This window comes from Papio anubis, chromosome X (assembly GCF_008728515.1).
Source record: "Papio anubis isolate 15944 chromosome X, Panubis1.0, whole genome shotgun sequence".
NCBI lineage: Eukaryota > Metazoa > Chordata > Mammalia > Primates > Cercopithecidae > Papio > Papio anubis.
In genome coordinates, this window is record NC_044996.1 from 108,330,013 (window position 1) to 108,335,618 (window position 5,606).

The 5,606-nt window shown below is 46.3% G+C and overlaps 1 pseudogene across 1 annotated transcript; it reads left to right on the forward strand.

Annotated features, from left to right (window-relative positions):
• The first annotated feature begins 447 nt into the window (after window positions 1-447).
• LOC101002116 lies at window positions 448-2,414 on the forward strand (annotated as a pseudogene). The gene has a single exon (XR_641873.3). The product of XR_641873.3 is annotated as a transcription factor Dp-1 pseudogene (transcript).
• Window positions 2,415-5,606: the final 3,192 nt, after the last annotated feature.

Here is a 5,606-nt window from a genome sequence, read left to right on the forward strand (position 1 = left end):
GCCGGCACCGCGCCCCCACCCGCGCGGCCGGATCGGGCAACCAGGTGCGGACGGGCAGGGGATGCCGCGGGAGCCGCAGGCGGCGGCCAGGGGCGCGGGCTGACCCCTGGCCACCCCATCCCGTGCCCTGGCCACGTGTAGGCGCCGCGCGGTCCCGACCCGCGCCTTCCCGCGCCCCGCGCGCCCCTGTGCCTCGCGGACCCCGCGCGCTCGGCGCTGGTGGGGGCTCCCCAGGTAATCGTGGGGCGGGGGTCCCGGGCCCGGCCCTCCTGGCAGACAGCAGCGCCCGCCACCGCGCCCGCGCCCCGCGCCGGAGGTGGGGCCGGGGCCAGGGTCGGCCGGAGGCGCGCAGGGCGGGGGAGGGGAGGCCGCCCCACGGCGGCCCGCGGGGACCCGGTTCCGGCGCGCGCGGGAGGCGCCTAGAGCGGAGGCGGCCGGAGGCCTAGTGACAGGCGCGTGGCGAGGACCCCGGAAGCCCACCTGTCAGAGTTACCGGTCTGCCGGGCGGGCGCCGCCAGTGTCCGGGGTGGACGCCGCGAGCCTGCACGTTGCGCCGGGACCCCGGGACTGCGCCCAGAAAAATCATTTTTCTTCTCTGAGAAGGTGAACATTTGTAGCATTGATTTCCCGGATCTGGTAACATGGCAAAAGATGCCGGTCTAATTGAAGCCAACGGAGAACTCAAGGTCTTCATAGATCAGAACCTTAGTCCCGGGAAAGGCGTGGTGTCCCTCGTGGCCGTTCACCCCTCCACAGTCAACCCGCTCGGGAAGCAGCTTTTGCCAAAAGCCTTTGGACAGTCCAATGTCAGCATTGCCCAGCAAGTGGTGATTGGTATGCCTCAGAGACCTGCAGCGTCAGACAGCCTGGTGGTAGGAAGCCCACACCCCCCCAGCACTCACTTTGCCTCTCAGAACCAGCCTTCTGACTCCTCACCTCGGTCTGCAGGGAAGCGCATCAGGAAGGGAGAGAATTGCAAGGGCCTGCGGCATTTCTCCATGAAGGTCTGCGAGAAGGTGCAGAGGAAAGGGACCACTTCCTACAACGAAGTGGCGGACGAGCTGGTCGCAGAGTTCAGTGCTGCCGACAACCACATCTTGCCAAACGAGTCAGCTTATGACCAGAAGAACATAAGACGGCGCGTCTATGATGCCTTAAACGTGCTGATGGCCATGAACATCATCTCCAAGGAGAAGAAGGAGATTAAGTGGATTGGTCTGCCCACCAACTCGGCTCAGGAATGTCAGAACTTAGAGGTAGAAAGACAGAGGAGACTTGAAAGAATAAAACAGAAACAGTCTCAACTTCAAGAACTTATTCTACAACAAATTGCCTTCAAGAACCTGGTGCAGAGAAATCGGCACACGGAGCAGCAGGCCAGCCGGCCGCCACCACCCAACTCGGTCATCCACCTGCCCTTCATCATCGTCAACACCAGCAAGAAGACCGTCATCGACTGCAGCATCTCCAACGACAAACTTGAGTATCTATTTAATTTTGACAACACGTTTGAAATCCACGGTGACATAGAAGTGCTGAAGCGGATGGGCATGGCTTGCTGGCTGGAGTCCGGGAGCTGCTCTGCTGAAGACCTTAAAATGGCCCGAAGTCTGGTCCCAAAGGCGCTGGAGCCGTATGTGACAGAAATGGCTCAGGGAACTGTTGGAGGCGTGTTCATCACAGCGGCAGGTTCCACGTCTAAAGGCACAAGGTTCTCTGCCAGTGACCTGACCAACGGTGCAGATGGGGTGCTGGCCACAAGCTCCAACGTGTCTCAGCACAGCGGCTCCAGGGCGGAGACCCCGGTGTCCTATGTCGGAGAGGACAAGGAGGAGGATGATGACTTCGACGAGAATGACAAGGACGACTGACGTCCTCCCCACTTCAAATGCCGCTTCAGGAAAACATTTAGGGAAAAGAAACTTCTTTTTTTTTTTTTTTTTTTTAATGTGGATTTTCTGTTCCCTTTTGTCCTACTCCCAAGAAGACATTGGTAAGCTATTGAATTTAGATATGCACCTTTGATAAGCAAGGATTGTTTCCCGTAGGTTTAGGACGTGCTGTGGATGTGTTTTGATACCAGTGTGCTGACGCAGAGTGTTTATTTACTTTTTAGTATTTTGTGTTTTCATTTTCTATTTTTCTTTAAGTGCAGAGTTCAGTTTTGCCCCTGAACAGTTTTTGCTGAGTTTGCTGGAGAAATTGTATTTCATCCACATGCATGAAAATAAAACGCCCTCCTGTTGTGGATGGTGAGCACCTGACTCCGTTTATTTGCCATGAGTTTGGACGGCGTCCCCACTGGCAGATAGTGAGACTCTGTGGAGTTTTCCATTTGTTCAGTGGTACGGTGTCCAGAGCCCCAAGCAAACAGCAGAATTCGACTTTTTAAACAATAAACACCATCAACCTTATTAACTTTATTTTCCCTTAAATTATATTGACTGTCGTGATTCCATCAAGTTTATACACTCTTTTCTCTCCCTATTTTGCAGCAACAAATTGCAAAGTGCTTTTGTTTGTTTGTTTTCGCTTGGTTAAAGCTTATTGCCACGCTGGTGCGGCAATGGAGACTGTTTGGAAGGCTTGGAATGGTTTATTGCTTATGGTAAAATTTGCCTGATTTCTTACAGGTAACGTTTGGAAACCTTTTATTATATAGCTGTTTACATACTTATCAGTCTATCATTTAAAGACATGTACTGAAACAAATGTATTTGTTTCATAAGCATCTTCCTGTAATCTATTATAAAATTGAAATTAAATATAGAGAATATTTTAACAATTTTTTAACTCAAAATTTGTCAATCATTTTTAATAGTTCTTTTTTTTTAATAAAAAGAACAAGGAATTTAAGGACAGGCAGTAGTCTCTTTTAAAATTTATTCACAAAACCCATTAACTGCACAGTTGCTATTAGCTCCCTGTTCTAAAATGAAAGTCTTTTTATTGAAACACAAATAAACTTTTCTGTAATATTTTATGGAATATAAAGAGACTTTAATTGTTTGACTTGTTTAACTTGGCACTGTTAGTTTTTATTAATAAAATGCGCCTGGGCATTTTAAACAAAACCAAACAAACAAAAATTACCCTTGTTAGGAACACTGGAAGATGCTTTTAACTAATAATATTATGTGGGTTGGAGAACTAGGTTCACTTTCCTGTGTGCTGGACTGTCTTTGAGAGCCCCATTTCTATAGGACTCTGCTGAGCTAGGATTTATCACCTTGGCCAGGGGGAAGGATTTGATTCACACAAAGTTTTGTTCTAGAAGGTTATAGATAACATCATTGCTTTGCCTAATGAGAGACAAAGTATGGAGGAAGTTAATAGACGCTGATAGTATTTTAAAAGGTTTTACTTCTCATACAAAAGAAAAGACATATCTGGACTTCCCTTCCCACTCTGAGAGAATACTCTTCTTCCATTCTTTTTCTTTTCTTTTTTTTTTTTTGAGACGAAGTCTCGCTCTTGTCCTGCAGACTGGAGTGCGATGGCACGATCTTGGCTCACTGCAACCTCCGCTTCCCGGGTTCAAGTGATTCTCTTGCCTCAGCCTCCCAAGTAGCTGGAATTACAGGCCCCTGCCACCATGCCCGGCTAATTTTTGTATTTTTGGTAGAGACAGGGTTTCACCATGTTGGTCAGGCTGGTCCCGAACTCCTGACCTCAGGTGGTCAGCCCGCCTTGACCTCCCAAAGTGTTGGGATTACAGGTGTGAGTCACTGCGCCCGGCCCACCATTCTTTACTCTAGACTACATGCTATTCAAAGAGAGCATGGATAGAAAAGCACATGGTGGGGGTGAAAATTCCATAGAACTGCTCCACAGCTGGAAATTGCATTACCAGAGGTAGCCATTGTATAAAGATCCAGTCCTGGGCAGCACAAAAATAACACTAGATGCTACACAAGTGATGTCATGTGTGCTAGAAGACAAATACATCTTGTGTCTCACTCTAATAGGGAGGGCTTCACACAGTTTTCTCTGAGTGTGTGGTTGAACATGCATATATGTGTGTGTTTTAACATAACTGGCTTTGTCTTAAGGTATTCACCTTCCTAGACCAATCGTGAGCTATTATATATTCTAAATAGAATAAAGTACTATTTGCAAATGTCATCTAAATGTTATTGAAAGCGTTCACTATCTATACCAAATATCATGGAATGTTTAGAGTTCAATATGGTTCATATGTTTAGGACATAAAATCTGTTTTTTCACACTGTATGTTTTCAAGAAATATAAATTTTAGATAATCTAACAGTTTTCACACACTTAATAACTTTTCATCCTACTTTATCATTCTCCTTTACAGAAAAGGCAAGCACTTTGAATTCATTGTGCTAAAAGTACTTTATACCTGGGAAAAATATTTTTAATTACAAATTTAAATGCTTTAAAACTTACAGAAGATTTGCAAGAATGTACAAAAATAGTAAAAGAAAAGTCCTTTACCCGTATTCATCAATTTGTAACATTGTCTCATTTATCATTTTTTCTCTCTACCATATATACATATTTTCTACCATTTGAGAGTAAGTTGCATATGTTGTGACCCTGTACCCCTAAATATTTCAGTGTATATTGACTAAAAAAAGGAAAACATATATATATATATTTGTTGTTGTTGTTTGTTTGTTTGTTTGAGACAGAGTCTGGCTCTGTTGCCAATGGCGATCCGGCTCACTGCAACCTCCGCCTCCTGGGTTCAAGCGATTCTCCCAGTCTCAGCCTCCTGAGTAGCTGGGATTACAGGCACCCACCACCACACCCGGCTATTTTTTGTATTTTTAGTAGAGACAGGGTTTTGCCATGTTGGCCAGGCTGGCCTCGAACTCCTGACCTCAGGTGATCTGCCTGCCTCGGCCTCCCAAAGTGCTGGGATTACAGGCGTGAGCCACCGTAATCCCTGGCCAGAAAACACATTATTTTATTTAACCACTATCAATGAGCAAATCAGGAAATTTAACTTTAATACAATATTATCTAATTATACAATAACTATCCCTATTTAAACTGAACAATCATTCCAATAATGTCTTGATACCATTTTGCTTCCACTCCAAGCTCCAATGTCAGACAACTCTGTCCTGGGATCTCCCACAGTGGGGATCCATTTGCAGCTTTTAGTACGGGCCGAATAAGCTATAAAGTCCCAGGCTATCTGTGAGCAGCTCTTGCAAAGGAGAAATAAATAAAGGTCTGACTGGAGAAGAGAGGTACTTTGGATTGGGGAGATGGGAGGGCAACTCACAACCAAAGACCACAAAAGAAAGTAAGCCCCTCCCTCTCCCAACTCTTCATATCTCCCAAAAGTTTAAGGAAATAAAATCCCAATCTGAGTTAACTGGTGAAAATCCAGATACGGTGGAGTGGAACAGGCAGAAATGTGAACACTAAGAGGTAAACCTAGGCAAATTCGTCCTCGAAAGAGGAGGGAAAAAAGAGTGGGGAAGACCGAACAGAGAACCCCCGCAGCATCTCGGTGGAGTTGGGGAGTTTTTGCCTGCTTCTTTTTTAACGGGGGTGTGGAAGGCGTCGCATTTTTTACACAGCCACATGGCTCTCGCCTCAAATGATAACAAATACCCAAAATAGCG